The sequence below is a fragment of the Tinamus guttatus genome, unplaced genomic scaffold (genome assembly GCF_059628265.1).
Source record: "Tinamus guttatus ecotype Peru unplaced genomic scaffold, ASM5962826v1 Tinamus_guttatus_pri_ptg000010l, whole genome shotgun sequence".
Lineage (NCBI taxonomy): Eukaryota > Metazoa > Chordata > Aves > Tinamiformes > Tinamidae > Tinamus > Tinamus guttatus.
The window spans coordinates 1,622,314-1,643,389 of NW_028288544.1; the positions used below are offsets into that span (position 1 = coordinate 1,622,314).

General features: G+C 44.6%; 1 protein-coding gene across 4 annotated transcripts in view; it reads right to left on the bottom strand.

The window, feature by feature from the left end:
• The window catches only part of FYN (FYN proto-oncogene, Src family tyrosine kinase), a 123,705-nt gene extending 118,627 nt beyond the window's left edge, over nucleotides 1-5,078 (bottom strand). For 2 of the 4 annotated variants that reach the window (XM_088522418.1, XM_088522411.1), the window contains exon 1: nucleotides 4,867-5,078. The gene's annotated coding sequence lies outside the window, so the exon portion shown is untranslated. The remainder of the gene's footprint in view (nucleotides 1-4,866) is intronic. The other 2 variants (XM_088522425.1, XM_088522402.1) reach the window with 1 other exon arrangement.
• Nucleotides 5,079-21,076: the final 15,998 nt, after the last annotated feature.

The window sequence follows — 21,076 nt, forward strand, 5'->3', positions numbered from 1 at the left end:
CACATAGAATCTATGCAGACCATGCAAATGGACCTCTTGTCCACTGCAGACAGGTTTTTAATTTTGTTGCATCTCCCACCATCCAAAGTGCTTCTTTATAGGTCGGGTTGTTACTAGCACTGGCTCTTTCAAAACCATTTCCAAACTCACCATGGTGAGTAACATGGCTTGAGTGCATAAAATTGTATTTTTGAAGGATTTCTGAAAGCTTCAGTAAAGACAACATGTGTTGCCTAATCCATAAGATCTTGATCTCCCTTTAAAATAAGTTCTTAAAGGCTTTGCACAACCAAGGCTTTAGATTTTTATCTAGCTTTCACAGCCCCTACCGTGGTGGTGGCCATCCTAAGGGTCAGGACTGGCTGCTGTTAGCGCTGCAGATCCCTGTGCCACTGATTTCAGACAGTAACTGCTCTCCAAGCAGCACTGAAAGCAGCACTGGCTTCTTTGTAAAGTTCTGTGTGGGCTTCTTCATATTTTAGGGGGCTGAAAATATAGAACTGCCACTTTTTCAAACATTTTCTCTGTTTCCATCACATCATTCTCACTAGATCACAGCTGCTTCTTACAGCTCAATATATTGAGCTACATCTTAATGTGAAGCACATCAAGTAACCTGCACTAAGAATTTAGGTTATTAGCTAAATCCAGTCACATTTATTGCACACAGACACTCTAGAAAATTATAGCATAGAACATGCAACTTTCAGATGAGGGAGTCTGGAAAACCTGCGCTAGACCCTGCCTCTATCACATCATCACAACAGGTGTCAGCAGAGCCGCACAAACTGCAGCGCTTTCATTATCAATAGGATGCTGTGTTTGCGGCAGGGCGACAAGTTTTGAATTCTCTTGCTGTTCTCTTCTTCCTCCTGCCCCCTTGAAAATCTGATTTCCAGGCAATCTAATTCTAACCAGTTGATATTGCAATTCTAGTTTTTGTGGAGGCTTTTGCAGAGGAAAAACCTATTCATTCAAGTGCGCAGAATACAAGTCAAGCTGGTCAAGAAAAATCTCTCATTTTCCAGAAAATAGTATCTAAAAGCTCTGAAAAACTGTTGCTGATTTTATACTTAATGGGAATCTTCAAGGAAAGGCTAAATGGCAAAAAGTTCTATATCATTCCAAACAGGTGCAAATATTTTGAGTTGTAATCCTTTATTTCATAGTGAGTTAGAACTCACAACTGAGCCAGAAGCAAAGTGAGGTGATGTGTTTTGACTGACATTTTTTTTTCCTCTCCCATTTCCTTCCGTAAGCGTGGATAGGGTTAGTTGTTGCTGCAGCTCCAAATGAAGGAAAGTTCTGAAAATTCTTTACAAAACATCACTGTTTTCCTGAAGCCAGTGAGAACAAGAGGGTACTTCTCCTTCGCTGCAAGTTTCTGCTGTAAGGTCAAGTCTGCTTCCAGTTTCACTGCTCAAGGACATCTCCCACAGATACATTAACTTTACCACACACTTCGAAACTGAGACACTGCTCACCTGACTGAAATCAAATCCTTACTTAAGCACAGTGTTAAAGAGGTGCATGCCCTCCCTTTGGAAATAAGAGACTCTTTTATTTTTAAATTATTACTATTCTATCAAAAGCAGGCTGACATGGCCCTGGTAGTGAGGCCTCACAGTGCTCCTTGCTGCAGCACACAAATCCTTTTGTTGCTTTTGCCCTAAGTAAATCGCTGACTTGTCCTATGCAGATCTGTAGATCTTTTGTCACCAAGGGAGTCCTTAATGACCAGATTTCAATAAGACTACTCGGGTGAATTAGATTTGTCCTGGGTTTGGAGGAATGGGTCAAAGTTATTTGTGAAGACACTTCTGCAGGAGCTGCAGGGGTGGGAAAGGGAAGAGAGTAATTTTCTTCCTCTTAAAGGAAGGTCACTTTGACAGCACAGTCAAAAGCAGACCAGCTCATAGAGCAAATTACAAAGTGTTGCCCATGACTGAATGGATTCCACGGTTAAACATTCTAAGTACTATCCAAACTGACTTAAGCAGAACTTCACACAAGTTTGTATCAAATATCAATGTGTACCTGAGAGAGAACGAGAAAGTACAGGCACGCAAGCATCTCTCTCCTTGAAGCAAAAGCGTTATAACACAGCAAGACAGCAAAGAGAAGATACTGGTTAAAAAAACTAGTCAAGCATAAGATGGCAAGCAACTGTAATTCTTGTTTAGCATAACTAAAAATATATTGTAGAAGCATCACAGTACAGTGCTAAATCACCATAAGGAGTTTTCACATGTCTAACCACAATTTTACTATAGCATAAATCTGCTGCAGACCACACTATGCCCATACCGGTAGGTCTAGTTTAATTGAGCCAACCCACAGAGTCACCGGACACTGAGGTTGTTTTGTAACAGAATCCACCCATGGACTTTGGATAACATGATCCAGACATCCCATGTAAAGTTATGTGAAATCTACAGTATCTTAGCAATAACTAGTTCCTCACCAATGCTTTATCTTAATGAACTGGGGCAGAAGTTTATCAGTGGGTTCTAACTTTTAAAGATACTTAAGACAATTAACAAGCCACATTTCTGTACCACCTTCACCACTGCTTCTGCCTTACATTTGCTGCCATGTGCATGTGCTGGGACCATTTATAATTCACTGAAGACCGGCACTCAGCTGATATCAAGAAACAGTTTTCACATCTGTTTGGGGTTTCATACTTGAGCGTGTTTCATGTCACTGAAGCTTCCACCAGCAGGTAACACGGAGTGGCTGAAATCATGTGCCTGAACCACATGCTGCAAGACACCAGTGTTGGCAAGCTACCATTAGACAATCTCATATTAGAAATTCTTAATTTACAAAGAATTTAGATGAGTTCACACACTGATTTGTTTGAGGTGGAAAACAAGGAGTCTGACAGGCAACTCCCTAAAAAATCATCTGAGTATCTCAACAAACCAGGAGAAAGCTGCAACCTGCTACAAATGAAATTCAAATTATGAAGGCTTTAATTAGGTCATATTATTTTCTTTACCAAAATGACAATGTTCAGGGAGAGGGGAAGAACAGGGTGTAAAAGGAACCCACTGTCTATTCCAAGAGGCTTCCTTTTCAAAATAACAAAAAAGTTTGAACAGTCATTGATCTCCTGACATCCACCAAGTGTTATCTGTTTCTGGAGAACACACATCACTGTGGTAAATAAATATATCCCTACAGTGAGGAAGGGTGAACAACTTTTCACTTTACTGATTAAAAAAAAATTAAATTGTTGAATTTTAAAAATTAAAAAAGAATGTGTTTTCTCTCCCCCCAAATTTTCCACCTGGTAAAGCACGGGCTGAAATGGATATAATCAAAATATTGGAAATGTTTCCTTCCCTTCCCACTCCTCTGGTATTTTTTCTTCTAGCCTCCTTTGTTCATTTAAAGAACTTTGTTTGAAGTGTGCTTTTACTCCTTCACTGCATGACAAACCCACACAGTCAGGAGACAGGATTATAAAAACCACAGAGTTCCAGCAGGGAGCTCAACGGTGGGTGTAATATTGGACACAGCTCTCCATTCATCATTCAAATTCCCTGGATTTCAAGTTGACAGTGTCCCTTTAGTTAACTGTTCCTCCTCCTGGGAGTCCAGGCAAGTCAACCTTAACAAAAAGGCTTCCTCTACCAACACACAACACATCTTCACCTACACGTAAACACATAAACAAACACATCTTCACCTACAATTGTTCTAAGCTTCGGTCAAAAAACACTAGTTAAAAATACAAACAAACAAACAAAAAAAAAGTGTGGTGGGAGATACTGGAAAGTGTTACAGCTGCAGCGATGGTGGCAGGAAGGATGTGGGAGTTGAGGAGGTTGTATACAAGGAGGAAAATGACAAGGTCTCACTGGCATTTCCAGTTCGGGGCATTTGAAAAGCCCAGGCTGTTTCCACATTTTTTTTTTTAATGAAGCATTTTACAAACCAGAACGTAGTAAAACGACCGATGAATAACTGCAAGGGGCTGTTCTCCACTGAACCTAAACCTTCTGCAGCGGCCCTCTCCATCCCTGCAGGAAGCACCGGGCGCACACACGCTGGTGTTTTTCACGAGCGTGTCCCCTCCCGGCACACACGCGTGCAGGATCCACGCCGCACGTCCCCGGGGAGGCGGACACCCAAGGGAGCGCGACGCGGGGGGCCCGGCGCACGCACCGTGGCAGTGCGGCCGCCGCACGACGCTGGCACCCGTCACCGTGGAGCTCGGCTCTTTCCCGCGGCTCTAGATGGGGCTGGGAAAGCACGGGGAGCCGCTCAGCGGCCTCGCCTGCGAGGAAACAGGGCGGCTCTGGGGAGCGGGCGAGGAACAAGCCGCCTTTCACGTCCTGCCAGTCGCGGGCACTCGGGGCGCCCCTTCCCTCTCGCCTCAAAGAGGCCTTTGTCACACATCCTATGCGCCTGGCCCGGGAGCCAGAGACGCTCTTGTTATTTATTGCCCGCCCCCCCCCGCCTTCCTCTCCCTTCCCCCTTTTTATTTTTCGCAGTTCAGCGGCGGCGAGCGGAGCGCTCTGCTGCGGGCCCAGCGCCGCCCGCCCCCACGGCGGGGTCCCCATAACGGTCGCCGCCCGCCCGCGTAACGGTCGCCGCGCGGCGCCGCCCCCCCCAACCGTTGTCGCCCCTAACGGTCGCCGCGCGCCCCCTCCGCGGCGCCGCAGGCCCAGCCCGGCGGAGCCTCCCCCAGCCGGGCCCGGCCGGCGAGGAGGCAGCGGGGAGACAAAAACGCCAACCTCGCGGCGCTGCCGCGGCCGCCGCAGCGGCCCCATCCCCGCACAAAGGAAGCGAGCCGGGCACAGCATCCTCGCCGCCACCCCGCATCCCCGCGGGCGGCGCCGGTGCCTCCCTTACCTGGGGCAGCTCCGCGCGGGGCTGGGGGCTGCGGCGCCGCTCTCACATCCTCCTCGTCATGCCCCGGCTCGGCTCCGCCGCAGGGGATCCCCCCGCGCCCCGCTACCCACAGCGGTGACAGCAGCAGCGATATCGGGCGGCAGCTCCAGGCTCCCGCTCCGCCCCCCGGCCCGGAGTGGCTCTGGCGGGCGAAGGAAGGCAGGGGAAGGGCAAAGCCGGCGGGGCGGCTCGCAGCGCGGCGGCAGCTTTGTGCGGAGGGCTGCGCCGCAGCCGTGCGGGCTCCCCCTCCCCGCCGCCAGGAGCTGCTGCTGCTGCTGCTGCTGCTGCTGCCTCCGCTCCGCCCGGGCGAGCGCTGCCTCCCTCCCACGGGGCTCCTGACAGATGGCGCAGCCGCCGCGGCCCCACGGAGCCGCGAGCCGGCACCCCCTCCCCCGCCCGCCGCGCCCCGCCGCGGGGGCGGCTGCGGACTGGCAGCGCCGCCCGCCTATGGCGAGGCTCGGCCGGCGGGTCCCAGCCGCCGCGATTGGCTGACGGTGGCCGCGGGGGCGGGGCGACGGCCGCGCCTCGGCGGTGGCGGGGAGGCGGCGCCGCGAGGGCGGCCGTGTCCCCGCGCCGCTGGTAACGGTCACGGCGGGGCCGCGCCGGGGCGAGCGGCCACGCGGGGGGACGAGGGGTCCCTCCGCCCGGCCCACAGCGCCGCGGAGTGCCGCGCCGCAGGCCGCGCTCCTGTCTTCAGCCGCCGGGACCTGGGGCGGTTAGAAATACCCAAATAATTTCAGTCGGTCCCCCCCACCCAAATATATATATTTATATAACATACATTATATATATATATTTTTAAGGGGGAGGGGAAATGTCTTCGGGGGTACCCAGAAGTGGGAAACGGGAATTAAGCATCTCCATGAGCCTCGAAATCACAGATGAATAGAAGAACAAGCTTAAGTAGATTATTTCTCTTTTATAAAAGGCATCTTCTTTTTTTATCCATAATTCTTGAAATTGGCAGGAGTGAGTTAAAAGGAAACGGCAGGGGTGAACTGTGGAGATTTTTTTTCCAGAGTGATAGTTCCATCTCCGCATTTAACTGCAATTAGAATTTTTATCAGAAAGACTTAGGAAGAATACCTTTTTATTATTTTAGTACAATTAAAAGCACACCACAAGCGCACGCAGGTTTTACTGTCCTTCAATCGCAGGGCACCTTGCTCTGTAAGCAGGCAGGAGTTCGGGGTTGACGCAGACCTTGCTCCTACCCCGTCCCACGCAGGCTGCAGCCCCTCGCTGCGTTTCCCAAGGGGTTTCCTTCCGCTCCTGGTGCCTGCTGAAGAGCCCTGCATGCTCCAGCTTCAGGAGTGGGCTCTGAACAGGACCCTGCTCAGGAATGGGGGTGCTCCTGTGTTGGGAACCAGCCCGTCTGGTTGTCACTCACCTTGTAGGCTTCGAAAGAGGTTCTGCTCCGGTGCTGAAGAAATGGCAGCGTAGGCTCTGCGCTCCAGCAAAAACACAGGATACCTGCAAGATCCAGAGGAGGAGAAATACAACAAATGTTCATACGACAGCGAGACCCTTAATGCAAGTTTGCAATACATAAAGTTTCCATTTATCGCTCCTTCTCCAGATCATTTTTGGGCTGCTGGTATTTAACCCAGAGAATCATTTTATCTTGATCATTTGATTTCTTGATGAAATTACAGTTTTAATAGGTTCAATGTAACCTTGTTTTCTATCAGAATGTCTAGTCGTGTGTTTACAACAGTTGTTGTTGTTTATCTGTCTGACTGGCTGTGTAGATGACCCTTGCTTGATTATGATATTTCCAAATCCTACAGAGTTTGTTTCACCAGTTCTTGGGAAGAAGTGGATTTCCAAAAGAAAGCGGCAACCATGTTATTTCTGAATGAAAATTCAGATTATAGAAGTATAAACAAACATCATCTTTTTTTTTTTCCAGGCTTTTAGGTAGCTCATTTTTAGTTTGCCTCCTGCTCTTTCCATGCCTTTTTTTAAATTTTAAAATACACAGAATGCATAAACACCACAAAAGCAGAAGTACACAGATCAACTGGGAAAAAAAAATTGCTGGTGCTGCATCCTATGGGGTGATAGCAGAGCTTAAATACAGAGGTCTAGCTCTACCTTTCCAGAAATACCAGGTAGAGTATGCCGGTCCCATTGACTTCAAAGAGCCAGTGCCTCAGAGAGCACCGTGCCGGGGGCAGGCAGTGGCTCCGGAAGAGGATTACAGTCGTCCAGACGGGAGATTTTCTGGACCGCGAATGGCTCTTCTCAGTGCAAAAGCGATGCCTGGCTCTTGGAGAATGCGTTTTTCTATGCCCATGAGCCCCCCTTTTCAATCAAAGAACCAGATGTTCATGCAGCAAGAGATAGAGGAAATACATTTACTTAATTTAACAATCAAGGGGATGAGAGGAAATCCTTGTCCGAAGCTTTGAATGCTCTTGCTGTGAATTAAAAACAAAATGGCACAAAAAAATAAAAAAAGGAAGAAACCAGCCACTGCCTGTTTTTGAGCGAAACCAGCGGGCAGCCGCCCCATCCCCATCCATGTGGGCCCAGCCGGGCAGGTGACCTCGCCCGGCAGTGGCCACAGGGGCTCCGATACCCTGGGCTAGCGCAGCCGAGGAGGAACGAGGTGCAGAGGCAGCAGCTGAGCGCGGGCAAGTCACCGAGCAGGGGAAGAAGCCCTTTGGAGGCTGTGATCTCTCCAGGATGGTGGAGCAGCAGGGTGGTGGTGAGCTCCTGCAGGCCCCGTGGGGCCCTGGTGCAGCGCTGCCTCCTGCTCCGCTTGAGCCTGCGGGAGCACGTGCCCGGTCTTCCTTATGGAACATGTCTGCTTTGGTCCTCACAGCTGCTGCAGTCTGGCCCTATGGGTGTCAGTCTTTAGGAATCATCTGGAAAATCTGATGGGTATCCTCTCAGCTAAACAGCGCGAATAAACGTACCCGAGTAACACTGGAGCTGCTCTTTACTTTCTCTTGCTTCCTTAGCTTTTCCAAGTCTTTATCATGTAATGCTGTCTTCTCCCAGCTCCATCTACATGGCCTTTCTCCCCAGGTCAAGCTCCTTTCTCCTATTCCAACCTCACCTTTAAATATTTCTTCAGCAAAGTCTTGCAGTCACATCAATTGAAATACTTCTTCCTTATCAACCTTTATGGAAAACATGAAAAGTCAAAACTTTATTCTGCAGAGTCTCATGCACTGACCAGTGTTTTGTGCAAAGATTTTACCTTTTTCCTTCCTATGCCATTCTCCTGTCTTATACAGTAACAAAAAAAGCCATTTTTTTTTCTCTCCAATGGAGCAATGAGAAAATTACAGACCCTGGTTACAACTTTTTTTGTATTAAAAGTTTAACATGTGGGAATGCGGTGCCTCAGTCATGAAACAGGACACTGGTGCTTGTACTGCCTCACTTCTCAGTGGGCAGGAAATCAGCGTGAGATCAGTGTGACGGCGTGCTGAATAAATGCTAGCTATAGTTTGAACTGAAACGTAGTGTCTTTTGACAGACAAAACTTAAGCTGAATTCTGTGGTACTAAGGAGATGTAAGAATATTTTCAGTGTAGAACAGAACAGTTGGGTGGTTCAGTTTTGCTGGTTGTTTTAAGCTACTGTTGGTAAAATTAGATCAACTCTATGTAAAAACATCAGTGCTACTTGCTGGTTTCTTCCAAGCCATAATTTGAAAAAGTCAATACGAAACTTGCATTTTAAAAGACCGAGAGACTATTTAGTTCCATGGTGTCTTCTTTTTTTCTCCTCACAAACTTTTTGAATAGAGTAACCCTTGAGACGGATCTCCAAAAGTCACCTTCAAATTGTTCACTCAGGACTATACATCTATAATCACTAATTGGCCTCATTGCATTATATACTCTACCACGCTTCTCTTCCTCCCTCTATACATTATTAACTCGGTGATGCTTCCATTCATTTTGCTTTCGGTTGTGTGTGTTTTACCAGCTATAGAATGTCACGTATGCGATTATTATAATAATAATTACAGAGTAGTAGGAGAAAATAAAAAAAAGGAGGAGATCAGAACTTGCCTGCAGTATTTTAAGAGGCTGACAGTATTTGCCTGAAACATCCCACTGTGTTTTCTGGGAGTCAATCCGGCTTGTGAGTGCTAAATGGGTTGTGCTGACTCACCGACGATTGCTCCGGCGGGATGCTAAGGTGGCGGATACGGCTCCCCGGAGAGACGGGCTTCAACGTGGGAACAACAGCCTGGAAGAGGAAGGGCAGGGGCTGAGGGAGCTCCTCACCCTGCCCTGGGATGTTAAAAGTGCAAATACGCTGCAACTGCAGGAAGAGTTTCGGCAGGGCTAGAGGGAGCTTTGCCTTATGCACAGAGTATAGACCAGCTGTGGGAGCAGGTCGGAGGAGGAAGCCGGCTCTCAATTATAGCTGTAAGTAATCAGCATTAGACGCCTTCCTTGTTGCTACAGAAGGGCCAATCTTGAATGTGTAGATTTGTACCAATCTTATTTTTAATAATTGCTTAGGAATGTACCTGAAAAACAAAGTGGAAGACATTTCAGAGAGCTTTTCCCAAACCAGCAAGTCACGTACTAAACTGCAAGGATTCATCTTCAAAAGGGATGTACACCTCCAGTAAATCTAGACTTGCTAAACATTACAGCCTGCTAAAGTAAAAAAAAAAAAAAAAAAAAAAACCCAAACCTCTTAACTTAAATAAACATTTTGAAACTCTTGGTGAAAATTGATAAAATGTACTGACTGTCAGTAATTTTACTTTTTCTTCATGGTAGTGAGGAGACCCTGGGAGAAGAATACTGGGAAGAGCAGTGTATTTGTAACCCAGCCAAGAAATATATTCGTTCATTCTTCTGGGGCAACACTGAAGGTACAGGAGGTAGCACATATATTACATTACATAATTTTATAGAAATGAAAAACAGTATCGACCCCTAAAGTTTTGTCATTGTTCTGTTTTTAATAATCTGGTTTCTGTTTTAATAATTTTAATAGAGGAATTGTGAGAAGGCCAGGTAGGAAAAATCTGCAGCAAAAAGTCCAAGTTCACTCTAAGTATAACTTTGTTTACTCATGCAGACCAATCTCATAGCAGAGATATTCATAAATTGCACTCATACACCCTAGCTTCTTCCAGAGAATAGACCGAGGCAGGGCCAGGTGGTTCCCAAAAGAATGTATTTTCTGAAGAATTGTCTTCAAATATCAAAAAGAAGAATAAAGTTTCTTGTCTGTCACAGTTAGTCTCCAAGGCACATCAACATAGTCACACAACTAGCACAGACATTCTTCATGTCTAAAACGTACCCATGTACTAAGAAATAAATTATGCCATAAAGGTACCTCAAATTACCCTGGGGAAAAATTTGACTCTGATTTTAGTGCTTCGGTTCCCCCGTAAAATGAGGATAATAATATCTTCTCACATGGGTAATGAATTACTATCTGTAAAGAATTAAAAATATTCTGAGAAGACTTCGCTACAGGAGCTCATGAAGAAAATTAATGATTCTCTTTCCATTGTGGAGGTGAATTTGTGCACAGTGAATATTGCATAGTGCCACATACAGAACTAGGAGAGCATTTTTATTTTTTTCAGTAATCCTTTTAGCCATTATGTCACTAAGTGAGTCAGGATTCTCTGGAAGAAAACCCCCACACAATCCGGTGACTACTATTTTCATCTAACAGAGTTAAAATAAGGTTATATAAGCAGTCTAAGTTCTGGCATTACCCAGCAGTTGGATGCCTAACCTTGCACTTGTAATGTTCTTTTAATCTATTTTTGGGTGTGATTTCCCAGTTTTCTTTCAGATGGTAAAATCCGGAGATCTGTCATATGGAAACGGTCTGACTGGGTATGTGTCATTAGCAGAGGCATGTGCTAATGAGCCGGTTAGATGGGCGGGAGGGCCGCTCTGGAGCCACCCAGCAGCACTAGAGAGGTGTCCTCCGAGGGTGTCAGCTCTCAGGAGGGTACAAAGTGCATATCTGGCCAGTGAGTTTCCAGCTACTTGCTGACAGCAGAGCAATATTCAGTGGTCTCCCATTTTAATGCAGGGGCCCAGCTTCTCGTATAGATCCTCTTGCTCACCTTCAGCCCCAAATCTGCCCCTTTCTGTTCATACAGAACATCAGCACTCCAGTGCGAGCTCTTTTGCCCCATTAACTCATCCCTGTATCCTGCCTAGGGATTTAAATATTGCTTCAGTGCTATTAGCTATATTTCTTTTTAAAAAAACATGCTGACCTGTAGCCCAGATTCCAAGCAAGGATTAACAAGTCCAATTTGCTTTCAGGTTATTAACAGGAGCCTCTCCTGCTGCTGTTGTCTCTTCAGAAAAAAAGCAACCCATCAGTGTGCTCATCATCCTCTCATCCACACTCAGTTTGGCACCTGCAAACAGATGTAATTCAGTGAGAAGCTCCCACAGAACAGCCATCCCCTTAGCTGCCCTCACCCCCGCAGCACCACTGGTGCTTTTGCAGAGCTGCTGGTTTGAGCTCCACTGCCCTGTTTTGCTTGGTTCTCACCTCATGTGTTGAGTTAGCTAGTTACTTGGCAATGTTGACATGAAGGTATGCCCTCGTGGGCTTTATTTCTGAGAGGTTTTTTTGTTTGTTTGTTTGCTATTTTTTGTCTTGGCTCTCTCAAGGCAGTTAGACTGTGCTCATCACCTGGATGTTCTCTAGACTGCAATGGAAACAAGACATAGGATATAGTGAAGCCAGACAGAAGAGGAAACTAAACAAACCCAGTCACGCTGCTCATAGCAATACCCAAGCAGCTGCATGTGGGAACAGATAGATCAGCACAAGGCTGGTGAGAGCCCAACTGTGGTTCTAAAAACTACCTAGGAGCATTTCTACCAAAAAGAGTACCTGCTTATGCAAGGCTGGAACAGATGTACGTCTTACTGAATAGTTCAAGATTCACATGATTATCATTTCTTAAATATAAGAATTTTAAAGACTTAAGCGAAAAATGCTCTACAAGCTTCCAAAAGCTGAAGACGCAGGTAGGCAAAAAACAATGTCCCAGGTAAATGCAAGATGTAAGATGGAGCAGACATAGAATTATTAGTCCACCAAATAGAACAGAGAAAACATAAAAATGCACTATTGTGAATGCAAAAACCTGTGAATGCAATGTGAAGGCAAATAAGAGGAGATAAAATTCCAGAGGAAACATAATACTTAGAGAGATACTAAGAAGTTTAAACACAATAATTATGGCAAAAGAAAATATTGAGTTAAAATTACCGATAAAAAACAAAAATAGGAAATAACGTATTGACGAGGCAAGAAGTGAGACTGAGAGTAGGATTTTGCATGAACATTAGTACAGTGCAAAGTTGAAAAAGAAATGCTGTTGTAAAGCTCAGACAATCTTATGATGCAAATGCAAGACAGCATCAGAAAAAGCCACTGCCCAACAAAACAAGCAAACAAAAACATCCAGGAAATCAATAAGAAAAAAGTGGTAGAGCACCAGTGAACATGTGATACTACCAAGGCTTTCTCTGCATCATTGGGGAGCAGAAAGAGAAACTCAGAGAAAACCAGCTAGGGATATGTAGTGGTAAGGGGCAATCATAAAATATAAGCTGCCTCACCTCATCGTAAGATCAGCAGTGCTGCATGGGTGTCACTGCCCAAATGTCAGTACAAGCTCAGGCAGCATGAGCAGCTTTCCTTGAACAGCCCATGCTGACTCTGTGCACATATGCTGCTACACCCATCCCCTGCACACTTTTCCCCATCCAGAGGATGCTCTTTCTGTTCAGAGGCCTGTGCTTTGCTTGGCTTCAGTGCTTCCTGCATTTGAGAGCTTAGAAGAATTGATCTTGGAGACTTCTTAAGCTGCCTTGGCTCACATGCACCCTTGGGGTGCCCCCGAAGCACTTGGGTGAGCGTGCTTCTGTTTTCCCCGTGCTATGACTGGATGATGAAAACTAGACAAGCAGCACATTGGGTACAACTAAGCTTCCTTACAAAATACCTACCTCAATAAAGACCATCAGTTTTGCAGGAGCAGAATGATTCCCAGCAGAACAATACTTGATTCATGGCAAACAGTGGCAAAACCTGGCAAGAGCAGCCAGGTAGGGCAGATTGCTCCTTCGCAAAGTTTTGGACCTCCTGCAGATGCGGAGAGTTGGGAAAGACACTTAGAGAAGAAAGGTGCAGTGCCTGTCAGCAAAATAAGTAGGATTAGTAGATTTAGTAGATTTACTGGGAGCAGCAGATATCTTACGACCTTCTGCGGCACCAAAAAGATTGCATGGCAACAGCTGAAGCTGATCATGGCCCAACCTGCTTTGAAAGAGTTTGGGAAGTAGATTAAAAATCAATTGAAAACACAGTAAAATACAATCTTTTGCCATGTTGTACACAGACATTTGCTGATTTCAGGAGAAATATGTGATGAAGTGGTAAAAGCAATGCAGTCTTGTCTGCAGATAAATTCTAAATATCAGGTTTCTAAACTGGCTGCTACTATTTTCCCAGTGTCATCCGCTAATTTCTTCAATAACCCGGCATGGACAGGGTTACCTGATATGACCGTTACATATGACCAGGGAATAGGTGAGCTTGTTCCAAAACACTGCAGTATGTCTGAAAAGGCAACCATACGGTGCAAGTTGTGACTTCAGTGAGTTGTATTTTGGAGTACTAATTTCTACAGCAGAGACAGCTGTTTGCTTTTGGGCTGAATTCATTATCAGCAGCAGAACCAGGAGATACCCAAACCAAGAAGTCTTGCAGTTGAGCATGCTTGCGAGTTGCTTCATCATTAAGTTTGAGGATGTAAAACAGCTCAAGTAGAAAATGACATTAAATCACTAGAGAGCATTTTTAAAGAGTTATGGCTAGCAACTCTCCATGATGCTGAAACTGCAATGCTACAACTTAGAGGTTCACAGCTAAACAAGGGAATTAGATACACATAGCTAACTTCTATCCAGGTCATGAAAGTACAGCAAATGAACCAAAATATGAGATCCTCAGATCGCTAGAAAAACAGATAACAGAAAGGCACAGAAAGCAATCAAGCCAATTATTTACCGTTGTCAAAGATGTGGTTGAAAGGAATCCGAGAATAAATTATATGAAACAAATGCTCATATCTATCATTTTGCTGAGCTGGGCATGTGCCAAAGGATAACTCCCACCCGCATCCACAGAATACTCGAATATCAAGACGATCTGAGCATGTAAGACAGCATTATAGTGCAAAGACTTGGCTCAGAGAGCTCACATCACAGAGAACAGAAGTTCTCTCAGGAGCACCTTCTGAAGATGAAATGTGTCTAGAGAAACCTGGAGTTGTCACTGTTTGGCAGGCATGACCAGGGTTATCAAAAACCTGGTAAACACTTGTGGTTCATATGAGAATGTGCAAAAACAACCCAAAGATGAGGAAATATATATAGCATTTGGGTTGTCTGTGCTCTGAATGAGGGACAGCCTAGGAATGAGCCTGAGCGCTGATCGCGTGTTGTCTGTGATGTTTAATTGGCTTCTCTTGGGCTGCTTGAACTAGCTCTGGCCAAGACAATCTGTTGTATAAATGACTGCCCCTGAGGTAGCTGTGCATGATCCAGCCATGGAAACTGTAGACAGGAATTAGTCCCTGCTCTTCCCTTACTCACTGCTACAGACATAGGCAGTGGTAGGCAAACGCACACATCCTATTGCAGCCTCTCCTCAGAGGCTTCCCACTCCTGCACCCACCACAGCAGGAGGCAGTTCAGCAGACCTCATATCCTTAGCTTTGTGCATTCAGATAATGGCCTCAACTCGGACCGCTCTATTTAGATGATTTACCTTGGAATTGGCCTTCTGAATCACCCTTACATTGCAGTGACAAAACTTAAGCACTGCTTAGAGTTGCTACATTCCGTTAAAGAAAGCTGCTGAAAAAGAAAGCATATGTCAAACCATTCTTGGATAGAGAAATAGTCCCCGCAGAAAGCTTTAATCGCAGCCTGGTGAAAATGCTCACTGTCAAGATGAATATATGTATGTTTGGTACTTAGCTACTGCAAACAGCAGTGGTAGTAAGAGCAAGAAATAAGACAAAAGGGACATACTTGTGGGCCAAAGACTGCTGCTGTGACAGGCTGCAGGCCTCCGAGAACTGTATGTTGAATTGAAAATCCAGACAAATAAAAATATCAGCCCATAATGAGTAAACACCACAGCACCAGAAGTACAAGGCAATTGATTGTCATTAGGAGAAAAACCTAGAAAAGTATCAGGAGCCTGGAAAAGTATACCCCTGGCTTTCTGCAATACCTCAGAGTCCCAGAGGAAAGCTGGCCAGTCAGGGAGAGATTAGATGTTGGTTAACGACTGTGAGGTTGGGAAGGAGCAGTATTCCCACCATCTCAAATGACTGGGACAGAGGAATGTTCTACGTACCCTCCAAGCAGGGAGCATTGCACCGTGACTGGGCGTGGGATCATGTCAGGGCCTTGAAAACTCACCGGGCAGCACGTGCTGAACGCAGCGAGCTGCAGTGCAGCTGCCGGCTGTGCTGCTGCTGGCAGCTGCAGAGAGGTGGGAGCAGCCAGGGAAGGCTCGGAAACCTGCTGGCGGTCGGCTCGGAAAAGGGTCCCCTTCCATCCCCGGCACCACCGCTGCGTGGATGGCTCTGTTATCCCCTGGAAGGGAAGGAATTTGAGCTGGGCAGTTTATCTCATCTCTGCCTCCTCTGTTGCGTGCATGCAGAGCAAGAAGTGTGATGTTTTGGACGTACTTGAAGGCCAGCCAAAACGAAAGGGAGAGAAATTGCTGGAGCAGCCAGTGGAGTGCAGGAAGAGGTAAGAGGGAACACTGAAGGAAACAACAGTCTTTCCATTAATTTCAGGGCGGGCTGGATCAAACCCATTTAAGCCCAAGGCTAGAAACAGGAAATGTCATGCTGAATATTAGGAAACAAACTGTGGCAGTGAGTGCAATCAAGCAATTTGTGCACAGGGAGGGAACAGAGCCTTGCCCTAATATGTATGTTGATGTACTTTTGCAGCACGCTAGGATCCTTTAGAATGACTTCTCTCATTGTTATCTCATTAAGGATTATTTTTAATCCATTGTTCTCTGAAAGGAAAATACAAAGAGAACCTTTTTCTTCCCTGCATCCTTGGGAATAACGCAGTTTCAGGCAAAGAAATCACTGACACTTCAGAAAGCAGCAGTAGAGCTAACATTCTTTAATCAATTATTTGGTGACATAATATGACAGTGCCCAAGAGATTCCTACTTTGAAACATATTTTTGTTATTAAAAGAATGGAAAATTGAGGTTGAGAACCAAATTTGAATCTCAAGCCAGGAGTCTCCCTTTTTTCTTTGGGGTCTGTTCCTTTGTTCTGCTCTGAGGCATGCAGAATTTACTGTGACATCCCTTGGTTTTGGAATATTTTAGGTGAAAGCTGCTTTTTTGACAAAGCAATCTGATTTGCAGAGGTTTGTGTTTCAATACTCCATGGATGTTTGGGGCCAGACTCTGAGCTCTGTTAATAGAGGAAGAAGCCTCATTAGTTGATAAAGGGCGCTGGCAGGAGCTGTGCTCAGCGCTGTGGCCTGCTTTTCTCCCCTGCATTTTACCTGCAGGGGCTCATGCCTTGGGTTTTTCCTCCTGCTCCTTCTTTCCTTCACCAGCTCCTGTCATACCCCTGGAGTTAGGCCCCAATCCTCTGGTGGCCTCTCACTCATTCACTGGGCTTGGAATAGGTCCTCCCACTGCAAGAAGGGGCCTCACAGAATCACCACTCCAGGCAGCTCGCCTAGCAGTTACACCAGCTTGTACATTAGGAAGGAAGATTTTCTTGGAACCAAAACCTACTTGTACAGGGACCAGTATTACCTCGCATTTATGAAGTTGCCGTTTTTCAGCTTTGAATTTTGAGATGTCCAGTGTAAGGATCAGTTGTTGACCGTGATATAATCCACACAGTCCAGGACAATTCTGGAGCACAGTTTAAATTTGCAAGAAAAGCAGGAAGTGTATTGTGGCAGGGCTTTATTATTATTATTATTAAAATGGTAGTTGCATGAAGCTATGAATGAAATGCTAGAAATAGTTCTCAAGAGTGGGTCAAAAGCCAGGTGAGATGCTCAGAAATGTTGCATAAATACCACCTAAGGACATATCATGTATCTAGTAAGCACATTATTTACATGCTATATTTAAAAATTCACATAAGCATAAAGGGAGTGGTGGTGAAAACAGTAGCAAAAAGCTTGACAAGTCATGTTTGAAGCAGTAGTAAGTGGCTCACACAAATCCATCAAAGTATGGGAGAATTGTCAGAAAATTAATAAAAAATAGAGGAGACTGAGAAGTCCCCTGCTTTACAGACCTTCTTGTTGTTCACCTAAGCAGCCTCTGTTCAACATTGAAATATATGACTGAGCAGACCTGGCCACCTGACCTGTGCCGCAATTGCTTCACTGAGTAAAAATATGGCAAAAAAAGAAAAAGTCTAAATCACCCTGTTTGACTCCAGCATTTAGTGTATATTGAATTAGCCGTCTGCACATCTACGTAAATGGAGCTGCCGCTGGAGACCCGAGTGTTGGTGCTGTCATCATCTCTGCTGGCCAAGAAGGAGAAATGTGCCCTGTGGTGAGCACGGTGCATGCTGGCAGAGCCCATGTCCTCCACTGCGGTGCCATTCAGCCCGTCTCCTGTGAAAGCTTTCCCTGTGCATGCTGTAATTTTGCTCGTATGACATGGTTTATTCTGATTTTTTTTCCTCATATAACATATTTCCCTTTAATATGTACAGAGAAGCTGAATGTATACTTACTTACTTTGACTAATTGTACTCATTTGTTAGAATCTGTGATTTTATGTCTTTTTTCCTGTGCGACTTCAGAGTATTGAAATCTAGTCATTTCTTCAGTCTTCACCAAGGGTGTTTTCCTCCATCAGAAGTATTTATGTATCAATGGAAGGAGTGTTCAAAGGCACTCATGCCGTAAATTATTCCACACAATACAAACACACAGCATTCACTTTTCTTCATTCATCTTTACCTACTGCTGTCATCTAGCTACAAAGCCACTCTTTCTATTTTTTTTTTCTTCTCTCTTTTTGTTTTTGTTATGCAAACTTGGCAGATTTAGGCTGTGGATTAGATATGTTTGATGATTATGCCTTTGCTTTGTACAGCATGGACTCAAAACCTACTTTTCAGCTTCAGGCAAAGCAGCCAAGAACTTAAAACTGCATTTGCTGGAAACTGAAGCTTCCCCAGCTTTCCTGAAGCCAGATAAAATTACTGAGTTGTGTGTTGTTTGTGAGAGACTTAAGTGATCCATAAAACCTGAAGAAAAGAAAGGTTTCTAATCTAAAGTTGCTTGAAGAAGTACTAACCATTTCATTTCATCAGATCTGGGTTTAAGGCTTACAAGAGAGTACCAAAATACAGGTGGATTTCTCCTTTGTTTTTGGCTTCTCAATGTGGTTTGCAGGATTCTCTTTGTGACAGATTTGAGTATGTTTGAAAGGAAAAAGGGGTATTAATTGCTGTTTCAAGTCCACTTCTTGTTGTTTGAAAATCTCGACTGGTACAACCGCCTCTACACCATTTTAAATAGGCCTTTGCTTCTTTATCTCCAGTGTTCCCATAACCTCTCAAGGGCCATTTTTCCATCTACCCAGCCAGTTTTCATGTATTATCCCTAAACTGACAATATTTGTCACGGTAATGTTTTATCATTTTAAGTGCTTTGACTTTGTTGTCTGCCTTTGGAAAGTGTATCAGCTTACTAAATGAAAACATAGAGGCATTCTCTTGTTTATAAGGCGACATTTTGCAACAAGCAGAACTGTGAAGTGCCTTTTTTATGTTTTTTTTTTTTTTTCTCAGTTATTGCTAGAGGCTTTCAGAAAGGTAGCATCTAAATGACAATTGATGAGCGCACTTTCAGGACTGATTATGCTGTCACAGTGGGACTACACTGATATGCACTTGCTATATTTAGCAGAGTTGCTCCCAGTTTATCCTAGTGCAGCTGAGAATATTCAGAGAAATAACGGCCGTGAGGATCTCAGAAATATGTCATCTTATGTCTGTGCTGGTTTAGACCTCAATTTTCCCTTCATGTGAAATTTGCTTTGAATCTCAACAGTTCATTAAGTCCTGGGTGTCAGTGAAGTCAAAATATGGAAAATCTGTTAATGAGCTGCTGTTGGGGAAGACATTTTAAGATGATGGATATGTTATTGAATTTTACTGAAGTAACAGTGAAGAAGATTTAGGAGGCTTATATAAGGGTACCAGATGATTTTACAGAAGTAAAGAAAATTAGCAGAAATCATGAATGATGGTCCTGTTGGCCTTGCAAGGCAAATAACCTTGTCATTGCTTCTTCCCAAGGAAGGGAAGGATAATCCGGGCCCCTGCCCCACCTGCCCCCTGCCCCACTTGTCTAAAATCCTTGTGCATATCCTGAGGCATGCTAAATCAAGAATCTATAACCCAAACCTTGATTACACTACATCTCTACCACTTCTATCCTAAATATTTAGGATAGCTTAATTCTCTTTCCCTACCTGCCTCTATTTTTAATGTAGCATTTAAGGTTTATTTCAGCTTGTTGGAGCTTTCTTTAGGCTTTATAAACATTATTTTTATTTTAACTTTGAATCCCTTTTAAGAGGATTCTGAACATAGCAGTACCCTTCTCTCTACAGGGCAATATATACACTTCCTCTGACGAAGGTCATGACTGTGACAACAGAAACTTGATGTGTTCAGCAGCCATCCCATTCATCCCCCACATTAGGTTTGCTTCCTATGTAATGCTTTCTATGTAATGCTACCTGCAAGATGGTTATTTAAGATAATTTTATGAAAATCAAACTGAAACAGACAACTCTGAAGACTAAGGCACATCTCTATCTCCTCTAAACTTGCTGATGTTGGAAGATCTTCCTCTCCACCCTCCCATCTTCCTTCTTGAGATAGTTTTATTTGTAATATCCAATATTTGCTCCTTGCTTTACAGCAGCTGAGGCACATCATCACCAGCTAATAAATAAATAGGTCTGGAAGGGACCTTGAGGTGTAATCTTGTCCACAGTCCTTGCCCAAAGGCAGGCCTGGCTACACCAAATAATCCCTAACTTACATCTGTCACATTTGCTCTTAGAAATCAGGAGTGATGGATATTCTGCAACCTCCCAAGGCAACTTTTCCACTGTTTACTGTCCTTACTGCTAGAATAAGCTGTCTTTAGCACCAATCCTTGCTCTCTCTTGGTGCAGTCAAAACACATTACTTCTTGTCATGTCGCCAACGAACATAATTTATTTTCTTCGACTTTGCATCTCCCTTCCAGGTACTTGAAAGTTCCATGTACTCCCTTAGGGGTTTTTTGTTGTTGTTTTGGGGTGTTTTTTTTTTTCCTAGACTTACCAACTTCAACATTTCCTAGTAGGTCATATTTCCTGAATCCTCACATTTTTGTTTCTCTCCAGTTACTCCTTTTCTGCAGCTGCCCCAAAGAGGTTGCAATCCTACAGCTGTTTTATGTTTTAATAAGGTTTCCTCTGTATGGCTTACAGGAGTCCATCTGAGGCAATGTAAACTTCATCAGCCTTGTAAGCCAGAGTTTCTGCTGAGCACAAATGTATAGTGTAAGTCACCTTCCTTGATGGACTACTCAAACCAGCAAAGATGAAGAACATAATGTGAATATATACTAAAGTCTTGTAACCAGATCAAAGAAGTGGGGATCTACTGAAGCAAACACTGTGCAGATAGTTCCTCTGTATTTTTATTCTGTTTGTATTTGTGGACTATAGACAAGCTAGGAGATCCTAACATGTCCCAGAAAAACAAAAAACAAACAAACAAACAACCCCCCCCCCCCACAGACTAAGTCTATTTAAGATATAGATCTGACAGGTGCTGAAGGAAGTAAAGAAGTTATCCACAATGAAAGCAACTCATCTGAGTTTGAGGTTGCTGAAATGTGGGGTGAGTGTCACAGAGTGTGACACAACTGCTCTGATTTAGCAAGCCAGAAACAGCAATGGAACAAAATCCTGTGATGTGGGATGCTGAACTAATTCTAGGGTGATTAATACAAACAGCAGCATTCTTCCCTTACATGAGTTAGAGGAGTGAGCCAAACATTCGGCCACTTACTGTGGATGAGATAGT